This window comes from Chrysemys picta, chromosome 2, assembly GCF_011386835.1.
Source record: "Chrysemys picta bellii isolate R12L10 chromosome 2, ASM1138683v2, whole genome shotgun sequence".
In the NCBI taxonomy this organism is placed as follows: Eukaryota; Metazoa; Chordata; order Testudines; family Emydidae; genus Chrysemys; species Chrysemys picta.
The window spans coordinates 113,139,145-113,164,103 of NC_088792.1; the positions used below are offsets into that span (position 1 = coordinate 113,139,145).

Sequence of the window (24,959 nt, forward strand, 5' to 3'; positions counted from 1 at the left end):
CCTGCCCCTCACAGGCCCCTCATCTCAGCTGAGCACTCCCTTTTATCTGCCTCAAAGCCCATCATCAGGGGAGGCAGGCAGCTAACAAAGCACAGATGGACTGGGCTGAGCTCAACTCCCTTAAAAAGGCCAATCCACCCTGTGACACCTTCGGACCTCAGTTGGTGCCTTCTCTTCAATCTCTCCTCATCCTGCTTCTTTTTTTTAAGTTCTGCATGTTACCAAAAAGAGGCTTGAGAGGATTCTTGGAAGGGAATTCAGATTTCCATATTATCCTGTATTGTTATTGGTTGGGTTAAACCTTGTTAAAACTGGTAAGTGTAGCAGCCACCCTTCATTTTGGGATAAATGTACAAAATATTAAGGGCCTCAACCCAAAACATAGGCACATGGCATTGGCCAAAATAGAGGCACATGTTAGTCTGCTCAGGAATTTGAATCATGTGGAAGGAAGGTTTTTGCTGGGTATTGTCTGATGGAGGTATGTGTGTCTGTGTATGAGAGAGAAGCAGCAAAAAACCCATCACAGAAGCAAGGAAAAAGCAGCAATGAAGCCCTAGACACAGCCTGAACAAACACTGAGTGTGTCATCCTGAGAAAAGCCTAGAGAGAGTGCTTTTGGGCTAGGGTTGCCAACAGTCCTTTGTTACAAGGGACATCCCTTACTTTTTCATGTCTGTACAACAAGGTCTAGAGTTGCTGAATGCTACAAAAAGGAGCAAGAAATATCCCTGGCGAATGTAGGTGAGTACTGCTTATTATTAATAATTAATAAACAAAGATAATAGTAATATCGGTAGGAGGGGTGGGACGGAGGTGCTAAGAAAACAGTCCCCTATCTTTGAAATACAATATTGGCAACCCTGGTTTGGGCCTACTGTTGACTGAAAGAGACTTGGAGCCATGAGCAAAAAAACTGTTTCTTGTTTGATTCCTGGAGTGTTCAGGGGAACAGGACTTTGTGCAGTCTTTGTAAATATACCGAACCGCATCAGAGATAGATGACTCCATCATCAATTTCTCCGCTTAACAGAAACAACCTGCAGGGGAATTTAACTCATTTTGAAAGGAAAAGGTGTACATCAAATTCTCCCTGCTGCCATAGAGCCTGATCCAAAGCACATTGAAGTCAATAAAAAGACTCTTGTTAACTTCACATTCATGTTGAGGGCTTAGCCTCACTCCTAAAGAAAGGGGATGTCTGAATCAGACAGAACCACGCATCAGAGTTCCATACTAGGAAGCCCCAGTCTTCCCTGTATTTAGTGAGACGAGTCTTTTAAATCTTGGCTGTTTTTTTAAAATCCCATATGAAGTTTGCAATTATATTTTCTAGGTTAATTATAACTTTCTGTTTCAAGGTTACTATACTCTGTTGATTGACAGCAGTGTAGATAGGGTATTGTTTTAAGATTTTGTACAGGACCCAGATGCAATGGCAACAAGAACCTAATACAGCTACATATTTTAAGGGCCAGAACGTGGAGAGAATTTTGTTAAAGACAAGAACCATACCTATCCTTTTTTCCTCTTGCCAAAAATCATTCATACAATCCCATCTCCCCAGGAGGTCCTCTGACACCACTCCATTATACCGAATGCTATCTTCAGTCTAAAACAAAGATTTATTGACATGATTAAAACAATCTTGTGATTTCCCCCCGCCCCCGCTTTTTTTTTCCAATTGGGAGGAGGTGCCCCATGATTTCTGAGGCTAGCAACACTAAGGATTATCTCCACAGCTGGAGATGGACCAGTGGATAGGGTGGGCCAGTGTTCTGAGGCGGCAATAAGCGTTCTCTCTCTCTAGGGTGCATAGCTAGCTAGTTCTTGCTCCCATGCTCAGAGTCTAACTGACCGCTCTATGTGAGATTGGGAAGGAATTTTACCCCAGGTCAAATTGGCAGTGACCTAGCAGGGGGAAGAGAGGAGGGTTTTTTTCCTTCCTCTACAGCACGTGGGTGCAGGTCACTTATTTGAGTATACACCGCTACCTCGATATAACGCGACCCGATATAACACGAATTCGGATATAACGCAGTAAAGCAGTGCTCCGGGGGAGGTGGGGCTGCGCACTCTGGTGGATCAAAGCAAGTTCAATATAACGCAGTTTCACCTATAAAGCGGTAAGATTTTTTGGCTCCCAAGGACAGCGTTATATCGAGGTAGAGGTGTATTTCACTTAATCAATTCCCTGCCACTTGAGGGGCCTTAGGCACTGTTGCACCTCAGTTCCTCCTATTCTCTGTCTCTGGCACATAATAGTTTTGTCTCCTGTAAGCTGCAATATTTTGATGCAGTTTTGGTTGTTGGGTGGTGTTGGGGCTCTGTGATATACAGGAGATCAGACTGGATGATGTGGTGGTTCCTTTTGGTAGGGTGACCATATTTTCCCAAAGGGAAAACAGGACACCCCTAGGCTGTCCTGAGCCCTCCGTGCCTCCCGCCCACGCAGGGCTGGGTTGAGGTCCTCCTCCCCCTCAGGGTTGGCCCTAGCCCCCCCCCCACATTTATCCATCCTCAAGATACATGTGTAGGGTAGAAAAGTAAATATCTCATGATACAGAAGAAGAAACTGAGGCAGAGAGAGACTTGCTTAAGACCACAGAGGGAATCAATGATATAGACAAGTTTAGGGTGTAGGAGTTGTTAGCTCACAGTTCTGCGCTCTCACTACTAGGGTCCCTGCCTTCTTTTTAGCATCGGGGCAGATTTAAGGATAAAATCTACTCAGTAAATTAATTGGAAGGATCAGCAATAGAGCCAGGCTGGGGTTTTGGAAGATTATCTATCATAAAATGCCTGATGCAGAAGACAGCATAGATCCTGGGCTGAGTTTAGCCCCATTTGTACATCTCTTGTGGGTAAGTATGATAAGCTTGCTTGACAGACAAGATAACAGACAATAGAACTCAAGTAAATAGGCAGCCATCTGCTAGCAACTATAGTAATAAAAGAACATAGAGCATTTAGAAATATTCTTTTCATTTAGGTGTTTCATGTGCTAAATGAGGCTAAGTGCCAATTCTAAATTGCAAATGGTACTCCATCAACCCAGAGGGAATGAGTAAGAGGGCTGGATGGAAAATATGGGTGTGGACCAATATGATCATTCATATAACAGGAATAAATTGCTCCAATCATAAAGACATCCATTTAGTGGTTAATATTACAGGAATAAATTTTACACTGCTCTTCCAAAATACAGCAATGATAAACAGTTCAGGGGATTTTAGTAAACTATTATTCAATATTTTTATTAACAATTATTTTGTAACATTTAAAATTGTACCTTTAAGTTTTAAGCATATACCACTAGTGATCACATGAACATATCGTCTAATACAGGAACAAATGTATGCTGACACCTTAGTAGTGTATATGAGGTTGTATGGTCTAGTGACTAGAGAAAGGACCTGGGAGTTAAGGCTTCTGAGTTCTTATCCTGACCTGGCACTATTTTGCTGTGTAACAGATTGTTTAAAGTATATAGATTCATTACACCTGTGCAAGTCTCTCACCCTCAATGTACCCATCTGTAAAATGGGTGTAATGCCACTTACCTACTTTTCAAGTACATTTTGCAGTTAAATATATTAATGTTTATAAAATGCTTTGGGACACTTACGTGAACAGCAGTACACAAGCACTAAGTATTATTACTTGTAAGATCCATGTGTTTTCCATACACTCTCATTCCTTTCATAGGGACATTTTTCTAAAACAACAGCTTTGCAAGTAAGTGGATAATAGCCTTACATACATGATAAAAAGTACTGAGAGTATAAACCAGGTTTTATTCTCGGTTATATTATTTCCTGGTTTCCAAACCCAATCTGAATTTGCTGTCAGGGTCATGTTCAGTTTTAGAACCCCCCCCCCTGCTCAGCTCTACTGGAGAAAAATTGGAAATCACCAGTCATTTCTTTTCCTGCCAAACTTGTCAGCAGCCCAAAATAAACATGCTGCAGCTGGTTGGCAGTACCATGCAACATGCCTTATAGTAAGGGAAATGATAGCAACAGCCTCGCTGATGAGAGACGGTGATAGGGTGATGATGACTAATAATTAATATAATAGAACAGATGTAGAGGGAGGCTTGTGGTTTGGTTTGGACACCCACCCTTTGCATGGAAAAAGGATGCATGCAGCTGGTATATCAAAGGATACATATTCAATCCAGATTAAGATTTCTTGCAACAAACTCTCATACTCATGTTAAAACCTACGTCACTGCCAAATTTTAGAAGGAAAATCCAGTGTTCTGGGGATTTAATACTGTCAGTTATTAGTATTCTGTGTGTATATAATGGATATACCAAAGTTCCCACTGCTAGTTAGTGGGAGAAAGTCAGATTTCACAGCTATGATGTGACCAAAAGGCAAGATTTCACAGCTGTGAAGTCAGATCCATGAAATATAACTTTTTATACAGACGAACTTTACTGCATTTTATAATCTTTACCCATATATGGAAGTTTTCATCCACAGATCTCCGGGTGCTTTAGCAAGGAAGGGATCATTATTCCTATTTTACAGATTGGGGAAACTGAGGAGTGGAGAGGCGAATTTGTTCTGTGTAATTAATTTCTATTACTAGAAGGGATAAAGATCATGGATTCTTTTCTGTCATTTTATATGATAGTTTATAAAAGTTATAGGTCATTTTCTAAAATCAGTCAATTTACCTCCCTGTCAGGATTGGATTTATCCTTTTCATTTGTTCACTAGTGTTTTATCAAGTCTGGTTGAATAACTGAAGCAAAAGGTATTTCACAACTTCCCTTTGGAGACGTTTCTACCAGAACATGCTATGCACCTACAGAGATCCCATGTTTCTTGCATAGTAACTGCCACATTCTCCCGTACAGGGCCGGCTCTAGGTTTTTGGCAGCCCCAAGCAAAAAAATTTTTGGCTGCCCCCCACCCCAGCCTTGGGCTCTCTCTCCCCTCCCTGCCACCCCAGCCCTGGGCTCTCTCTTTCCCCCCCACCCCTGGGCTCTCTCTTCCCCCCCCACCCGCACCCCCTGCTGCCCCAGCCCTGGGGTCTCCATTCCCCCCCCAACACACACCCCCTGCTGCCCGAGCCCTGGGCTCCTCCCCCCACCAGTGATGACTCTGCCCGCTCCCCCCTCACCTCCAGCCGGTCCAGCGCTGGCAGGGTCGGGGTAAGCAGCAGGGCTCCCGGGCCGCGCCTCAGCCCAGGGTCCCGCCATCCAGGGCTCCCGCGTCCAGGACTGGCCGGGACCTGGGAGGGCAGAGCTGGGGGACCGCCCCGGCAGAGGGCTGAGGAGCCGGGGCAGGGTAGCCCCAGAGCCAACGAGCCCCGGAGAGCAGGACGCAGGCCCCGCATGACAGCGCCCCGCCCTCTATGGCCCCGCTGCTGCTTCTGGCCGCCATGCCACAGTCCCTGGGCAGCTTGGGCCGCTTCGCCCAGCCCTGGCTGCAGCGCTGGGGGCAGCCGCCCTGCGGCACCTGCAGGCGGCTCCGTGTGCCCCGTGGGGTGTCCCCCAGCCTGAGTGTCCCCCGGTTGAAGCCTGCCCGGCCCAGCCACAAGATGTGGGCGCTGCTCCCTCGCGGCGCGAACCGCAGTGCCATCAGGGCGCCCCCCGCGCACTACGCGCTGCTGCTGTCAGGGCCGGCTCTAAGTGTTTGCTGCCGGAAGCACAAAAAAAATGGCCAGAATGCTGCCCTTGAAAATGTGCTGCCCCAAGCATGTGCTTGGTTTGCTGGTGCCTAGAGCCGGCCCTGCTCTCGTAGTCCTCTTGCAAAGGAATCCGGTGCAATCCCACCTTTCCTTTGTAAAGGCCCCACATTGTGTGGAGAGATCTGCCCACATGCTAATACTTCTTTCCTGTAGACACTTTCACTTCCCTCCTGAATCTCTTTATAGAGACATGTGAGGACTCCTGCACCCCTCCTCTAGGCTCTGTCTGCGCTACGAGCTAAGGGTGTGATTCTCCTGCTTGTGCAAGTATAAATAGCAGTGTAACCATGGTAGCACGAGGAAAAGGAAGGGCATGGCTGAGCTGTGTCGTGTACATACCCACTGGCTGCAGGTGGGTTTGTATTTGGCATGGCTAAGCCATTCCTTCGCTGCTGCTGCCCATGCTATCGTGGCTACACTACTATTTATACTCACACTAGCTCTCATTGAGCTAGCACGACTATTTGTATATGAGCAAGGAAATCACACCCCTCCCTCAGTGTAGATAGAGCCACAGAAACCACTAATGTGCTCCAACACTCCTTGTAGAGACCTGTGTAGTGCTCTAGTCTCATTAGATATCAGTTATACCGGCTAGTGCCTAAAGACTGCAACCAGATTCCATCAAAGGTACTTCTTTGGCCCCCATTACATAGAATCTGAGCACCACACCATCTTGAATATATTTATCCTCACAAAAAGAACAGGAGTACTTGTGGCACCTTAGAGACTAATAAATTTATTTGAGCATAAGCTTTCGTGGGCTACAGCCCACATCCGAAGAAGTGGGCTGTAGCCCACGAAAGCTTATGCTCAAATAAATTTGTTAGTCTCTAAGGTGCCACAAGTACTCCTGTTCTTTTTGCGGATACAGACTAACATGGCTGTTACTCTGAAATTTATCCTCACAGCCTCCCTCTGATGTGGGGAAATACTATTGTCCCCATTTTACCCAGGGGGAAGCGAGGCACTGACAAACTAAGACCCAGATCCTCAAAGGCATTTAGGCAGCAAGCACCTATTGAGAGGTGGGAGCTAGACACCTAACTATCTTTGAGGATCTGGGCCTAAGTGACTTGCCCAATGTCCCACCAGAAGTATGAAGCAGGGGAGGGAACTGAATTTAGGTCTCCCAGGTACCATGCTAGCTGCCTAACCACTGGAACATCCTTCCTCTCTCTGAGGTTGGTCCCCATAGTGCTAGGCACTGTACAAATACTACACATGACAGTCACTGCCACAAAGAGTTTAGCAGCTTTCCTGTGAAACTCTTGCTGTATATTCCCTTATTTGCCTAAAAGACAACATATCCATTCCTGCTCTGCTTATCCTACAGAAATCTCTCCCTTCAATCTGCAGAGATTTCTTATTCCAGCCGTTTATCTATATCAACCTAATTCGTTAATAATGGTAGTGATTAATAGCTTTTTCTTTCCAGTGTTCAGGGGCTGGAAAATGTTAGACAGTATTTGTGCTGCTATACATCAATTTTAGACTGTTTTTTTTTTTAAGAAGGCAAGAGAACATGGTGAGAAAGGTCTTGTTGGAGGTGACACAATGTATAAAGTGCTGAACTGCTATGCAGTCTTCATTTTATACTCATCTTTATTGCCATGCTGGGACAGTTATGCTACAATAGTCTGGATACACAGCCTGCTGACTGCTTATCTGGGATAGACAAATAGCTGTCATAATCAAAGCTGAGATCTGAGGAGTAAAAAGCAACTGGAGATGGCTGGAGGGGCCTGAGGTGGTATTAAATACTCACAGGAGAGCAATTAGAATGGTCAACTTTTCTTAAGCTGTTTGGGACACTGGCTGTGCCTTTGTGTGTTTGTTGACTGTCCAGCAGTGTGGAGATCGAATCCTGATTGAAGCTGTAATATAAGAGGTAAACAATACTACTACTAATCAGGCTAACAGACCAAGACTATTTCATTATCCTATTCCAGGAGTGGCTAACCTGTGGCTCCAGAGCCACATACGGCTCTTCAGAAGTTAATATGCGGCTCCTGGTATAGACACTGACTCCAGGGCTGGAGCTACAGGCACCAACTTTCCAATGTGCCGGGGGATGCTCATTGCTCAACCCGTCTCTGCCACAGGCCCTGCCCCCACTCCATCCCTTCCTGCCCCCTCCCCTGAGCCAGCAGTGCCCTTGCTCCTCTCCCTCCTCCCCCCAGAGCCTCCTGCATGCCACGAAACAGCCGATCGGGAGGTGTGGGGAGGGAGTGGGAGGCGCTGATCAGCAAGGCTGCCGGTGGGCGGGAGGCGCTGGGAGCGGGGGGCGGGAGCTGATGGGGGGCTGCTGATGTATTACTGTGGCTCTTTGGCAATGTACACTGGTAAATTGTGGTTCCTTCTCAGGCTGGCCACCCCTGCCTATTCACTCTCACAAAGCGCAATGATTGTCCATTTCTAGATAAAGACAGCATGGTGAGGAGCTGCTGATTGTTCTGATTTTTAATTCTATCTGAAATCAGGTGTTTGCAAAGATGTCAAATGAGTACTGTGGGCTCCAATCACCTACAAGCTCCTCGTCCAAGGCGTATCCCCTGATGCAGTTCACCCTCCACCTTAACTCATTGGGGGAAGATTGGAGGTGGAAGGGTGTACCAGGGAGGGAGGGGGAATGGCTAGGGTGTTCCTATTCCACTGCTGCAAAAAGTCCCATAGGGGCTATTGCAGCCAGGATGTATGTTTGGACAACCCCCAAAGCCCACAGATTAAGAGAAATGCAAGCCCCTTCGCCTCGGTCCCCTGCATTCTGTACCTGTGCAGGGCACAGTTTTAGTCTCAGCTACATCTGTGTGCATCTGGATTAACTCCACTCTATTGACTTTAGTGGAGTTACTATGGATTTACACAGAGGTAATCAAGGACAGGACTTGGCTCTGGGTTTATAAACAAATAGGAATGCATTACAATGGCCATGGATAAAATCCAGCCCTACCATTTATCTCTGATGTCAAATTTGTGATTAAATTTTCAGTGACTATGAATATTTATAACAGGCTATCAACATGTTTTTGACCACAACCCTTAAACAGATTGTTATGCTACCTGCATTTTCAAGGTGATTTCTCACTTGCAGAACAGGGTCAGAAACATTCCTTGATGCTACATTCAAAGAAAAGTTAAGCAGTTATGAAATCTATCAGTGAGCACAGACAGCACACTCCTGAATTATTAGTGTTTTTCAGGTGAAGAAGTATAAGATATAAATTGTTAATTATGCCAAATCAAACCTGTAGAGAATGTGACGATCATATAAAGGTATCATTATGGTCTTATATTATGGTCTTTAAAACATAAGATAGAGAAAGGAATAAACAGGGAAATCATAGATAAAACTGAAGAGAATTGTTTGTTAGATTCCTTTTTAATCCACTCCTGTTTGTCTTGCTACAAAGTTATAAATGTTAATTCTAGTGTGGGGGCTACCAAAGCCTCTAATCTCATTATCACCTTTTCTTCCTCCAACAGCAATGAAAATTATCAGTTTGGATGGGGATGCATCACCATGAAGAATTTCAGTGTAACCTATCCCACTTTGAGTTATACTGGGAGGATAAAACCCAGTGAAACTCAAATAAAATGCAGACATTACATGCAGTTGGTAACATGAAAAAACTGAGGATTTGGCCCAGCCATTCAACTGTCAGTGTCATTTCACTCTAATAGAATGGAGAGTAGGATCTGGTCCACAAAATACACTTTAACGTATCATAATCTACATTTTCCATAGGCTTCATTAGTTGGTGTATGGTGTAACTATTTCATCCTGTGCTGTACATGTATGCCTTTCCAATGTGCCCATCTCCATGCTATTTTGGAGTGATAGACATATCAAGCAACAGTTGGATAAAATAATATCTATTGAATTATTTATCTGAACACCGTATTGAAATAGATTCTAGTTTGCACAGAAGGTTGATGCTGTATCATTTCATCTTTAGAATCCAGGGTTCAAAGCATATTTAAGTCATGTGTGAAAGAAGAGTGAGTTTGGTCTCGTGTCTTTTTAGTATTTTGTCCTCATTGCAACATTAACATGTTGATTTGCAGAGTTAACTCAAAGCAGCCCAGGTCTTGAATAGTAGCAGGAAGAGTTGCAGGTCAGGTTAAAGTAAGAGCTAGTCAAAAAAATGTCAGAGAAAGCCTTTTCATCAAAATCAAAACTTTCCACAGGATCATACTGATTTCAATGAAGTTTCCTTCAAGATTTTTCCCCCCGAGCATTTCTGTTTTAACCTTATGGGAACAGAACATTTAGATTTTTCCTTTAGAAATGACTTTTCAATTCAAAATATATTTTATTTTATATTACCGGTATATTATCTTGTAAGTTATAATATAGTATAAAATATTCAAAACTGAAATGAAACATTTTGATTTGGAATTGAAAAATTGTGAAATGTCAAAATTTCCCATGAAATGGAAATTTTCAGTTTGAAGCAGCTATAGTGAATATACATGGTCAAATCTCTGAGGAGAAGCTTCCTGGGTACATGCTTCTCCCTCATACAGAAAGCAAAGGGTTGCCTTCATTTTGTGCATAAAACATTTCTTAAATCTTTTTATTCTCTGATCGATTATTACAGTCTTCCCTTTAGTTAGCAGAAAAGGGAAGTCATAAAAGCTCATATTTGGCTCTTGACAAAAGGTGGTCAAAATTTTTCATGTGGAAACTTTTCCTGACAGAAAATACAGTTTCATCTAACCAAACGTTTTCACAGAAAAAAATATCAATCCTACTGAGAAATTCTGGTTTTCCCACATGCAGTTTTGAAATTAAATTGTTTTGAATTCACATTTCTGAAGGAGATGAAAATTTTCATTTAAAATCAGTTCAAAACTTCCCTTGGGAAAACTGAACAAAGATTTTTTTTCCATTCAAAATTTCTCATGGGAAATTTTTTGGTTTTTCAGCCAGCTCTTCTTTTGAATTGGGGAAATAAAAGTGTGATAACTTCTAAACGCAACATAATCATATGTTTCAGGTGGCCACCTTAACTAGATTTTGCCACTTCAGTGTGATATATACAAACGTGGGATGGAGCTTGTGTAATATAGCCCATTAAATCAATGTAAAGACTCCCATTGACTTAAATGGGCTTTGGATCAGAATCACAAATATATTATATTTGGTATCCAGCTTTCTCTTATTTTACTCTGATAAGTAGTGCATGTGGAAGGACTGGCTTGTTAACACCACACTTGTGGTCTCATATGACTCTAGTCTAAACTATTATTTAAAAAATGCTTCTCATCCTACTTAAAGTGGACTCTGTGTACCTGCAACATTATGTTGGAAAAAGCTACTTTGGTATATTTCTATGGAGATAAATATAAAACTGATGGGTGATGTTTTAAATATGTTAAATATTAATACCAAGGGAAAACCATTTAATGCAAAGTCATTTTTTAAACAAATATACACTGATATATTTTTAATTTGGCATATGATAACAAGGATTAAAATGTGGTCCTGTATTCCTAGCTGCAGACTGAACTCAATCAAACATGTGGACAGTTAGTCCAAGAAATGATCAGCCCCACATTACAACAGATCGTAGGTATGTGCATTTTGCTCATTTTTCACACCCATTCCAAATGGAGGCCTCTCAGCATACAGTGTCTTTAAATACAGACTGTCCAATCACAGCACTCAGCTATGGGCAACACAAGATGTATGACATTCTCTGTAACGATCAAGAAGATCAAAGGCAACAACAAGGAAAGGCTCACACAAGAAAATGTGTAGGCATTCAATATTTTTATCTCTTTGAGAAGCACTGCTCAAAATAAGTACAAATAACTCTCAAATCCCTGGGTTTGTGTACAAATCAAAATACATATCATCAAGGCCGGCTCTAGGTTTTTTGCTGCCCCAAGCAAAAAAAATTTTAGCTGCCCCCCGCACTGCACCCTCCTGCCGCCCCAGCCCTGGGTCACTGGTAACTCGCTCCCAGGGCAGGTCATTCAGCAGGAATTTTGGATGTGCACAGAACACAGACAGGATTGGTTCCCATATGGTTACAGGGTGCAGTAAAGTGGAACAATTTTCAGCTTGTGTGATTGAAAGCTATCTGGATGCATATTATAAGATTGTCCTACATAAATGAGGAAACGTTGAGGTGCCTTTATTATTCTTTTGTTCCATTCTTTGTTTCTATGGGGAATTTGCCAATCCAATATCACTGTCTTCTTTTTAACCAAATAAAACTAAAACTTAAAAAAAATAATTAATAATAATAATAAAAGCAATGGCTGTTGAAAATAGCAATTCCAGTCCTAATAACCACTGGGAAGCATTTCTTGCTCAATTTATTCTACTTTTTCTACAGCAGGTTACAGTGGATCAGTATATTTGATTTGGGAGAAATGAAGTAACAGCTGCCCAAATTGAGCTTGAGCGCTCCTGAATTTTGAGGGTGTTCAAATCTGGATGGCAGGTGCTAGATTCCCTTTCTGAATATTAGCTAAATCTGGAAAAGAAAAGTCAATTTCTGCTTCCATGGCTCAGAAGTGTAAATCCTCCTACGTGCCTGGTACTGTATCTAAAGCTGCCCAGCGTAGTAGAGCCTCCCCTCCCTTACTTTTCATTTTAAATTCTAGTGGGATCCACATACCTGCCTTGCTAGGCTTCAGATAGAGAGGTGCAATGTCCATTTAGTCCACCCAATTCTTTCTTTGGGGGAGAGCCCAGGCTGGAGCAGCAGGAGGTGCAGGTGGGGGCCAGAGCTGGGGCAGCAGGGAGTGCAGGTGCAGGGAGGGGGAGAAGAGCCCAGGGCTGGGGCGGCAGGAGATGCGGGTGGGGGGAGAGCCCAGGTCTTGGGTGGCAGGAGATGCGGGTGGGGGCCAGAGCTGGGGCGGCAGGGGGTGCGGGTGCAGGGGGGGAGAAGAGCCCAGGGCTGGGGTGGCAGGAGATGTGGGGGGGGGGGGGAAGAGCCCAAGGCTGGGGTGGCAGGAGGTGCGGGTGCGGGGGGGGGGAGGGAGAAGAGCCCAGGGCTGGGGTGGCAGGAGGTACTGGTGCAGGGGGAGAGCCCAGGGCTGGGGCAGCAGGAGGTGCGGATGGGGGGAGAGCCCAGGGCTGGGGCGGCAGGAGATGCGGGTGGGGGGAGAGCCCAGGGCTGGATCAGCAGGGGAGTGCAGGTGGGGGCCAGAACTGGGGCAGCAGAGCGTGTGGGTGGGGGAGAGTCCAAGGCTGGGGCAACACAGAGGTGCGGGGGGAGCCCAGGGCTGGGGTGGGGGGGCAACAAAAAACCTAGAGCTGGCTCTGTCCCTACCATTTACAGCAAGCTGCAGCCTGAGGTTTCAGTTCCACACTCCTTCCCCCTCCCTTTCCTGTTAATTGCGGCCAAGGGAATGCTGGGAAATGTAGTTCTTTCCCTGCTCCAGGGCTGGTTTTATAGGCAGGGAGCTAACCAATGAACTACAGCTCCCAGAGCTCCCTGTTGGTTCTCAGCTCCCATGCTGGATTCTTGCGCCCCTGCAAATTTGCTGCCCCAAGCAACTGCTTGCTTTGCTGGTGCCTAGAGCCGGCCCTGCATATCGTACTGTAATTTCAACAGGAAGGCAAGGCCTCAGCTTTACTTCTCATCTGAAAGATAGCACCGTGCTGTGACATCAGATCCATTCTGACTCAGAGGGAAAATGACATTCTATAAACTACCTTTTCAGTAGGTGACCCTGCCAAATGCTAGTGCAAGTTGATTAGAGAGACAAGGTGGGTGAGGTAATATCTTTTATTCGACCAACTTCTGTTGCAATTAAGACAAACTTTCGAGCTTACACAGAGCTCTTTTCTGGTCTGGGAAACACACTCACTTTTCCCAGACCTGAAGAAGAGCTCTGTGTAAGCTCAAAAGCTTGTCTCTCTTACGAACAGAAGCTGGTCCAATAAAAGATATTACCTCACCCACCTTGTCTCTCTAATATCCTGGAGCCAACATGGCTTCAACAATAGGGCATAATGCGAGTTGATGACAAGATGCAAAGATTAATACCTACAGTAACACTATGGTGTTAGATTGATTTGCTAAAACCTCCTTTAAAGGTTCATTTCAAATCCTCGAATAGTAAGGGAAAAGCTGAAGCATGAAAGAAAATGGAAAGATAGGTAGGGGGAAAGAGTGAGATGAAGGATATGGATGAATTATGTAAGATTCAGTTAAGACTAGCTGACCTACATCCAGGCTGGGTGTATGAAGGAGGCATTACTACCGGCCCTAATATCAGGTCACAAACTAGATGTTATTGGAATCTGCAGCTCATAACCTCACATCAAGATCTACTCGACATATACATCTAGATATGGGTGCCAATTGGCATTGTGACCATTCCTAGATATGCTGATTTCCAAAGGTGGTAATATTAAAAAATAAGAACATGCATGAGTACCAATTATGTCTAGATACTAACATGACTAGCACACTTCTTTTTACCCAAAGTCTAAAGGTGTTTGGAGGAAAAGAAAGAGTTTGGCACAACCAAGTGCCCATAAATTGGTGAACTGGCCTGTGTATAGAATTCTTCTAGGGGCCCTGCACCACTTAAGTACAACTGACTGCATGCAGAGTCCCTGCCATTCCTCATCTATGGGTCCTGTGTGACTGTAGTCCTAGTGGCCCATGCCAAAATTTGAATGATCCTCTTTGCATGGAAAGCTGTGCTTTGGTACATTTCCAGACTTCTCTGTCCAGATGTCACATTGCCTCCTATAAAGATAAGGACCGAGATTACCGCAAGCTGAGAGGGCCAGGCACTGGTAAAAGGGTATCAAGAGCAGGGACAGCCCTAGACCAAATCACACCCCAGGCAAGGAGCGTCTTCAGTGTGCCCACCCCCCATTTGTTAAACTTTTGAATACCTTATTTTTTATTGCATTTATAGCCCATTTGATGACTTTAGTGCATGATTTCCATGCATGATAAATTTGCACGCTAGGATCTGTAAATCTGTATTTATTCATGCCAAATATAAGCAAATGAAAATTGTTTCCTCTAAGTTTATGGAAACTTTTTAATTTTAAGAATAACTGAAATGTACTAATGTAAGCAGAGTCAGGATGAGCTCTACCCTGACATCTGGTGGTGAATTATGGTGAGTGTGGAAAAGAACTCCAGGGGCTGATCTTGTTTGTATAGGCTCACCCATCTGTGTGGCATGAAACAACAGCAAGTGAAAGTGGTTACTTTGGCTGATGTGGGATCCACAGTTTCTCTGTTATTGGGGCAGGAAGAATAAAGTTTTGTTACCCTGATTCTGTGAATCAAGGCCAGTGGAACTGTTGTATGACAGAAGGACTGAGTGAGTCCTTCACCATTACCCAAGTAGTACTTGCTTGACAAGGGGCATGGGTTATAAAACCCAGTGAATTGAGAGAGGATGGGGACAGGTATTTGTACCTGATGGTATGGGCCCCCTCTGAGGGCTTGAAACACCAATTGCACCATCTCCTCTCTCCACTGTTGAATATCAGAGCTAACTTTGATTCCATTAAGAGTCTAGTTACAGGCTGCTGAGCTGAATTCAATTTGGGCCAATGGTGCACCAGCGCTAGGGCTCCCCTACTCTGAGCTGAAATCACTAAGAGCTGAAATCACAAAAGAGAAAGTTATTAAGTGCAGTGTTAACTAGTGCGGGAGCCTGAAGCTATATTGTTAAGCAGCTGGGGGAGCAATTTGTGGGGATGACTGGAGGAGCAGTGAGTGGCGCAGAGCCTTGCGGGGACGGTTGGAGCGGCCCAAGGACCGGCGAGCAGAGCTGTTTGCGGGGACGGCTGGAGCGGCTCACAGGTCGTGGAGTGGAGCAGCTTGTAGAGCAGAGCGGTTTGTGGGATGGTAGGAAGTGGACTGGCTCGTGGTGAAGGCTGCGGCGGAACCCCACGGAGAGACGGCCGGTCGGCCTCGGATCACGTAAGGTGCCCCTTAACACCCTGCGTGCCCCCCTTTTACTCTGGGGCTGCACTAACCAGGGACAGAGACTTTGGGGGTTGTTGGACTTTTGGGACTTTGGGTGGTTGCTGGACCCAAGAGATTTTGGGGGTGTTGGACTTTGGGGACTCAGTGATTTTTGGGTTGCTGGATTCAAGGACCAAAGGGAAAGGACACAGCCCAATTTGCTGGGGTGGGTTTTTTTTGCTCATGGTTTGTGTTATGAATCCTGTTTGTGGTGTTTTTCCAATTTAATGCTGATGTCGTTTACCTCATGTTATTAAACATTTTCTGCTACACTCAGACTCTGTACTTGCGAGAGGGGAAGTATTGCCTCTTAGAGGCACCCAGGGGGTGGTATGTAATTGTCCCGGGTCACTGGGTGGGGGCTCGAGCCCTTTTGCATAGCGTTATTGAAACGGAACCCGTAGATACAGAACCCGGCCCTTGTTGCTGCCAACTTAGATGGACAGAGGGTTACACTAACATCAAGAAATTGAATTGTGCACTAACATTGGGAGGACCAGTATTAAACAGTGTTACAGTAGGTCACAGCCTTAGAATGTTAACCCTCGTTCTTTAGTTCAAAAGGTCACTTTTTCCACCTTTGCCCTGGTGAACTGAAGCACAGCATCAGAGAGATCCAAAGACTGTACTTCAGCTCTGCATCATGAATAATTTGGAGAACATGGAGTGGAGAGTGCTTCCTGGGTGGCAAAATGTGATTGTTGTTGTCCAATTCAACAGAGAGGTCTTTATTATTGATGTCCGAACAGTTTCCATGCATCAGCATCCAGTGAAGATCTGTACAATTGTTCAGGAATGTTTTCCTGTCTGCCAGCAGCTTACTAAGGTCGGTCATACAAAAAAACCCAGATCTTTTTGTGGTGCTTCATTTGTCCAAACCTTTCTTCGATGGACACTCGAGCAGTGCCAATGGGCAAGCAAAAAAAGTCCTCTTAAATTTTTCTTCAGAGCTTCCCATCACCTCATCTCTGCCCTCTTTTCTTCCAATGAATAAGAGTTTCCTTGAAGGCAGGCTGAACTCCTAAGTTTTCCATCATTTCTTTGGCAGCAGTGATGGCATCTTCAAATCTGTCATCTCTGTAGGACACAATGAAATCAAATCAGCTTCTCATCAAAGTAGTAGCAATCGCGATGTCCATCAACTGAGTTGTAATGCCTTGCTTACATTTACTTGGAAGAGGATATCATACCAAACCACAATTGAGACCAGAAATTTGAAGTCAGTGATCTGGTTTGCCAGGCTTTGCACCTCATGTCAGATTCTGGCCTTGGCTTTACTTAACTGCACCAGTTCCATCAGGGCATTGTAAACCTATCACTTGGTCTTATGCTGTCTATGTGGCTCTCCCAGCGAGTGTCACTTAGCGGCTTCACAGTCAGACTTGTAACATTGTCCATGAGGATTTTCCACCTGATAGTTGATGCTGAAAACAGGACATATATCCTCTGCAGTACTCTGAAGAGAGATACTGAATCTAAAGATGACGATGCTGCATCTGACATAACCAGGTTGAGGGAATGGCAGCCACAAGGCACAAAGAAAGCTCTTACATTCAGTGCAGGGATCCTTGCCTGGACACCACTGTTTCTTCCCTTCATGTTCAGGCCATTGTCATAGCCTTGGTGGTGGCAGTCCTGACATTTTATTTTATTCTCATTCAAAACATTCATAAACAGTTCTGTTAGGCCTTTTACAATAAAGTTGTCCACAGACCAAAAACAGATAAAGTGTTCCTTCACTTGGATACAACCATCCTCATCGTCAACAAATCTACTGTAAATGACATCTTTTTGCTGTGACTAATGTCAGAAGTGCAGACCATTACAGCATAGTACTTCACTTTGCTGAGCCGCATCAACATGATATCAAGCACTTTGCCATAAGGTCAATCAATTTGTTTTGAATTCTCTTGCTGCAGTAATGATCCATAGCTTCTTTACAAACTACTCGATGTAGGTGCTCACACATTCTTGAGCACTCTCTCAGTGTGACTTTGAGAAGTGTCGCCTCTGCTCATTTACTGGAAAATATCATATCCTCGATTTTGCCCAGTCCATTCAAAAACTGCCATTTCTGTTATCATGCGTGGCTGATTCTTCTTTATTGTTTCTCTCCTTTTCATGTAAATCAGATTTTTCTTTATCATTACTCTCCTTTTCATGTGAGCCCCACATTCTTAATCATTATTCTTCTTTATGTCGCCAGGAAAATTGGACGATTCTCCATCACTTTCCTCACATTTCCATTCATTTTCTTCAGGTAAATCTGCAAATACCTTTGTAACAGGACTTCCATCATTTACACTTCACTCCTCAATTTCTTCTGTACTGGGATGATTGCTACTGCCTAAAACCCGGTCCATGTTGTTCTGTTTCAGATATTTTCCCATCAGATTTGCCCCTTGCTGCAAACTAGATTGCAGTTGAGCTTTTCACTTCCTATACTGAGCTCCCAAAGGCTTCTTCGGGGCATCTTTTACTTTCTATAGGGGAAAACAGACTGTATTAGGGAGAGCAAAAGTCGATGTTTTGTTGTCTTAGAAAGTCATCAAACATTACGTGTAAAGCATAGCAAAAATAGTAACAGTATTTCTTTTATATTGTTGCATAGATAGGGGTTCGATAGATATCTTTGGCATTTCATTAAATATGTCCTTTATTAGTTATGACATACACTCTTTAAGTCTTAAAACACAAGTACAGTTTCATAATTACACAATAAAACAAGGTTCACAATATCGCAGCTGGGCTGTCACTTCACTTCATTCTTATATCTCACTGACTGACTGGCAATGTCCCACATCTTATATAGCCTACCAGGGTATGGCTGACAACATTCTAGGAGGTTCAAGGGAAATGTAGTTTTCAGAAAGTCTGGAAGGTTCCACAAGATTCTACAAAGGTACAGGACATTCTAGGAGGTTAGTGAAAAATGAAGCCACATACAGAATACCTGAAACATGTTACTTCAAACATTCTATTTTCTCTTTTGTCGCTTACAACAAAAAACAGCGCCCTGAGCCAAGTGTCCCTGACAAATCGCCTGGGTTGCCTGCCCGTAAATCCAGCCCTGATCAGGAGTATGTAGAGGGAGGGGGAACTCAGTCATAAAAGGGGTGGAAGCTGGATGGGGCAAGGCTCCGCATGTTACTATATGCAGGATCCTACACAGTGTGTAGAGCCATTTCTGAATTCAGGACATCTCTAGCCAAAATAATTATTTAAAAGCAGCAGGGAGGAAAAAAACCAGGGAAATAAAATAGGAAATGATTGTCTGTTGTTATGCTGGAAGGTGCTAATGGCTGCCATCAAGTGAGTCTTTGATTCAAAGACAATCACAGACCTTGTTAAAGTCAGTGGGTGTGCTAAAGCACTTTTGTCAGGCTCAGTGGAAGGTAAAATTAAGCCCCTTTTTATGTAGTAAGGCAATTGGAAACAACAAAGGCTACTGCCCAAAGTACCAGGAGAGGCCTGATCAGAACTAAACTATGGCCTGAGGGACTTGCTGGTTGCAATTGTGGGCATGTGTTAGAAGCAGAAAGCCTGAGATGAAGCAGAGACACGTAGGTTTGTGTGTACGATTGTCTGACTAGGGTTGATTCATTATATAGGATTGACTGAACTCTATCTTTGTAAAAGTTAAATGTGTTATAGTGTTACATATTTGAAGTCTTAATTTATCAAAAATTATTTTCACCTATCAGAAATACTTTGTGCTTTATGATAAATAATCTTCCTACGGAGACCTTGATAGGTAATAATTTTAAACAAGCTCCCCAAAACACTAGCCAACAAAAGGAGAAATTAGAAAGAACATTTCATACAGCAGAAGCCCTGGAAGCAACTGACTCTTAGATCTGGTTAAACATTGGGATTTGTTACATCCCCTGCAGAATTTTAATCTCTTTTTAAAAAGTAAAGAGTATCTGGGTTAAGTTTTATGTATTATGCTATTTAGCACAGCATATGTGAATGATGAATTGCAAGAAGTTCTTAAGAGCGCGATTAGAACTTTTTATTCTGAAGCCAAGAGGAGACATGGAAAATTGCAACAATTACAAGCTTATTTCAATGATTCATGCCAAGTACAAAATATTAGCAAAAAATATTGGCAATAAGGCTTAAATATTTTATCTGGTAATAGTCTTGTCAAAACTGGGATTTTCAAAATGAGATCCTCAAATAATAATTTCAGATTCTTTATTGGAGTAATACATTTTGTGTAAAAAATTAAATTTAAAAATGATCAGATGTCTGCCATCACTGAGAAAGTGGACACTGGGGTTTACCCTCTCTCACACCCTTGCTGAATTGGGATTTAGCAATAGTTGGTGCAGATGGATAAGATTTGGAGACTTTGGCTATTATTAAGGATCTATTACTTAAGCTTTTTTTAATTCATAAAGGAAGATATCACAGGTGCCCTCTCTCTCCCCTGTTATTTGACTTTGCTATAAAATCCATTTTCTCTAATACTATGATCAATTGATACGATCAAATGGGAGGGTAAGAGCTTACAGAGCTAAATGCAGATGATGCTGTATTTTTTGCAGGTGATCCACAAAAAATAATACCAGAGATAACACTGATTCCTTAAATTCAACTATTTATTATTGTTAGTATTATATGGATTGCACCAGCAAGGTGATAGGCATTTGAAGATAAAAACTCAAATACTTTAGTTCTAATGATAAAATAATCTGGAGCAAACAGAAGCTCATCAACCTGTTGATGGATAAGGCACATTTCTAGTCATGGGATTTTAATTAGGCCAAAACAAGATAAAATGTTTGGATAGCTATCACTAGTCATTTGAAAGGTCATTTAAAGATATATGGATTAAATAATAAATTCTGGGGTGGGTGATTACTAGGGTGGAAGCAACTTCACTGCCACTGTGATGAAAGTGAACATAATATGAACATATGGTGTGTGTGTGTGTGTGTGTGTGTCCCCTGAATATTATCCCAGTGAATGGCCAGTTACTATTCAGAGAAAAAACAAAAAAACAAAGAGCCCCCCTTCTCCGAATTAGGTGGGAGAAAGGGGGCTAAAAACTCCAGGGATACCCATATAATATAGAGAATTTTTTCACTTGACCAGAGCTACTATAGATGAACTTTAATTTCCATGGTCCTGTTGAGCTATAAACTCATGGGTTAGAAAAAAATCCCAAACTTGATCATTTCGTGAGAGACCAAGTGCTCTTCTGTACATAACTTTCTTTATTCTCCAGGTGCATAGAGTGCCCACCATTTCCCACCATTTCTTTTGGTCTTGTGCTGGTCTGTTCTGAGTGTCATGTTGATGGACTGGTCTTCTTTCTCTCTTATTCTATGTAATGTTTCTCTGATTCTCTTTCCAGGTGGTATCCATATTATCACTTGACGTGAAAGTGGTATTGGTGGCATTCTTAAAGCGTTTCCCTAAATGTGTTCATCGTCTCCTTTTTAGTACATCTGATGCTTTAGGTTGGTTTGCCTTAGAATTTCTGATGTTGCAATAAACTCTTTCTAATGGACTGTTAAGCTCTTCCACAGACATTTACTTTGGAAGGAATTGATCTTCTTGGTGTAGGTTTCCATGACTTTGCTCCGTAAAGGAGGACAGAAATGACTCCAGTGTTAAAAATTCATATTTTTGTATCCATGCTGATCATGCTTCTTTTCCAAATCTTTGAGTTTATGAAATACTTACTAATGATAGCAATTTACACGTTATATTTATTTCCTCTGTGAGCCACATATGCCAGGAATGAGGCCTTCAATTAGGGAAAGGAAGGTTATTTACTTTTAGACATGAACTGGGCAAATTTTGCAAATTATAGTCTCTCAAGGAAAAATACAAAAGCTGCAGGTCAGCAACAATCTCTTCCATTGAGTTTTTCTACGGAGAGTAGATCTGAAAAATTATGCATTGGCAGCAGCTATTGTAAAATCTATTATTTCAAAACCTAGTCTATTCAAAGTCACACAAAACACCAATCCATAACTCTATTCAGCAGCTACTTTCCTCTGTCCCGCTCCCAACCATCATCATCCCCTTGTTCCCAATCCTAGGTCTACCCTGTTCTCTCAGTGTCTTTGATTCTTGCAACTCCCTTGTACCCTTGTTCCTTTCTTCCTCTTCTTATCTTCCCCTCCTATTATTTTTCCTCGCTCTCTCGGCACTCTACCAGTTAGGGTGACCAGACGTTGGCGGACCCCCCACCCCGCATGTGTCCCGATATTTTCTTCCTCTCATCTGGTCACCCTACCACCAGTTCAGATTCAGCCGGTCCAAAGTGGAGCTCCTGGCTTTTTCTCCTCATTTCTCTACTTCTCTTCTCTGTTCTCAATCTCAGAGTCTACTCTTCTACTCCCACTTCCACACTTACATTGCAGCAAAAAATAGCGTATCACTAAAATCCATCCTATTCTATTTCCCACTGCTAAAACCCTTGTCAATAGAAGGTTTTTCTAGATCTCTCCCCTTGATTAGTCTAAGCTTCCTCTGTCCAGTATCTCCTTTCTCCAGTTTGGCTGGGATTTCCAAAGGTGCATAAAAAAGCAGGACACCCAACTTCCTTGTGTCCTGTGAAAATCCCAGCCTTTATCTACATTCTACTGGTAAAGTCATCTTCTTCCACCATTTCACTCATGTCACCCCCGGTCGCCCTTGAATCCCATCATTGATTTACTGACCTTTACAACACCAAAGTCATTCTCCTTTTCCTGACCTTACAGGCCCTTTGTGCTCTTGCCTTGGCCTACATCTTTTTTCTCTCATTTTCTCCTATTCAAACTTTTGCTCCCAACCTCCTCTCATTTTGAGAGTATTCAACCAATAGTGGTGAAGAGCAGAGTGGTGGTTTGCCAAACACCACTTCTGTCCCCCTCCCAATTTCTCCTTACATCCACCTTCCTACATCCTTCACCACTGATCTTGCTACACCCTCCCTCAGTTGAATTGCTGTCCCATATTGTGTCAGATTGTAAATTCTTTGAGGCAGGGACCATATCCCATTGTATATTTTGTGAAGCAGCATGTTCATATGTGGTACTACTGTATAACAATGCTTAATAAGTATTTTAAACAGGAAAAAAAATGAACATTTCCCCTTTGTTTTAGATTTGTTCTGTAGAAAAAATGTAGATAAGATAATGCTCTGTAGGTTTATATTTTACTGTGTGCAGTGGGAATGACATTACCACCCCTGAGAGTCTCCAACAAGATATATTCTTGACACATTGGGTCCCATGGGCAGTTCTAACACACAAATGAGGCAATAATGCAGCCCAATTACCTGCATTTTCCTATACTCAAAATACAGTTTCCTTAAACTAAGTTTTCACAAAATTATTTTTACAGTTCTCCCCAGTGATGCTTAAGCCAAGTCAGAGGAATCAAGCTACTTCGGGGACTCATAACCAAAAGCGAACAGTGAAAGTGATTCATGCTGTGAAAGAAAGGACATCAGGATTGAAGGAGAGTGTTCATTTTGGTAGTAAAATGATTTGTAGGATGGGTTGCTCCAGAGGAAAATAGAATTTTATGCCATCATCTAGCTGATATGTTTGCACACTGAAACATGTTTCAAAACAAGCTTAGGAAAGGTTTGCCAAGTGTTGTATTATATGGCTTGGAAACTTCCATTATGCTGTACATCTGTTTATGAAGTTATTTACTGTGTACAATAGGTATTCACTCTGTGCATATAATGTTTTGATTGCAATTTGTATTATCCTTTAAAGTATACCTTCCCTGTCTAGTTTATGTATGAGTTACGGGATAACCCAACAAATGTTTATTTGCAGCCTCTCTGTGATTTCATTGTGATCCAAACCATTCAGTTTTAATTATAGATAGTGGGCAAAACTAGGATGTTTGATGTAAATCCATGCAAGATTCAAACATGTTAACCATTGGTATTAAGAATTCAGATTATGGCTTGAGTTTTTAAATACTTCATGTAACTAACCTAGAGTTGTGTGATAGGGGCACATCAGAAATTAATTAAAAACAAAGAAGTTATAGATATTTGTTGACAATGAGCGAGCTAGTGATAGCTGTATTTTTTCAGACTGCTTCTGATCCTAAGAATTTTAGGAGGTATACATTGGGGAGGTCTCCTCCAAACATCAAATCCCATATCCCTCCTCAGTCCCATATTTAGTTCTACCTAAAAAGCAGAAGAATTTCCTACACAACACCACTTTGTTAGAGTAGACCTCATTTCTGATGCCACTAAGCTACTCCGTGCCTCCCTCATGCCTAAGCCCTGGTGGGATTCACTAGGCATAGGTATGCTCAGAGGCTGCCTTAGAGTATGCTGCCCTACTGGATTGAGCCCTGTACAAGACATTGCTATTGTGGTAGTGCCCACTTAGGGTATGTCTACACTACAAAATGAAGTCTACTTTACTTACATCAGCATACAGCCACCACAGTTATTAAATCACTTGTGTGCACGCACACTTGGCTCCTTGTGTTGGCAGTGTGCATCCTCACCAGGAGTGCTTGTATTGATTGTACTGTCAGTGTGGGACATTGTGGGACAGCTCCTGAAAGCCAGTAACAGTCAACGTAAGCAATGCAGCGCCTATACTGACACTGCGTCAACCTAATTACATTGACTGTGACTCTACACCACTCAGGAAGGGTGCTGTTACTAAATCTGTGTAGAGAGGCACTTACGTCATTGGGAGCCAAATTTATGTGCAGACACTTCCACAGCTAGGTCGACGCAAGGCACCTTACAAAATAAGGCCTTAGACAAAATAAGTTCTGTAGTTAGAGTCACCCCTTTGCCTTATGTGGAGCAGGGGCTTGAACCAAGGTCTCCTACCTTCTATGAGCAGGGCTGGCTCTAGGCACCAGCAAAACAAGCTGGTGCTTGGGGCGGCACATTTCTAGGGGCGGCATGGCCAGCGCCAGAATGCCACCCCTGCCGCCCCTAAAAAGTGCCCCGGCCGCCCTAGCTCACCTCCACTGCTGCTGCCGCTCGCGCACTGGTGCTCCCCCTCCCTCCCAGGTTCTCAAACCTGGAAGAGAGGGGGAGATCCCGAGCGGCCGCAGCGCACGAAACAGCTGATTCACGCGCCGCTGCTCCCCCTCCCTTCCTCCCAGGCTTGAGAGCCTGGGGGGAGGAGGCAGGGCTGGGGATTTGGGGAAGGGGCGGAGTTGAGGCGGGGCCGGGGATGGGGTAAGAAAAATATGGGGGGGGGGAGCGGGGCGTCCAAAATTGTTTTTGCTTGGGGCGGCAAAAATCCTAGAGCCAGCCCTGTCTATGAGTGCCCTAACCA

At 43.3% G+C, this 24,959-nt stretch overlaps 2 long non-coding RNA genes across 4 annotated transcripts in view; one reads left to right on the forward strand and one right to left on the reverse strand.

Moving 5' to 3' along the window:
* LOC122172366 (uncharacterized) overlaps nucleotides 1–24,959 on the reverse strand; it is a 364,131-nt gene that overhangs the window by 224,661 nt on the left and 114,511 nt on the right. The gene's annotated exons all lie outside the window — the stretch shown is intronic.
* Nucleotides 70–23,877, forward strand: LOC122172370 (uncharacterized). Its single transcript, XR_006172633.2, has 3 exons — nucleotides 70–744; nucleotides 11,211–11,286; nucleotides 23,026–23,877. It is a non-coding gene; the product is annotated as an uncharacterized LOC122172370 (long non-coding RNA).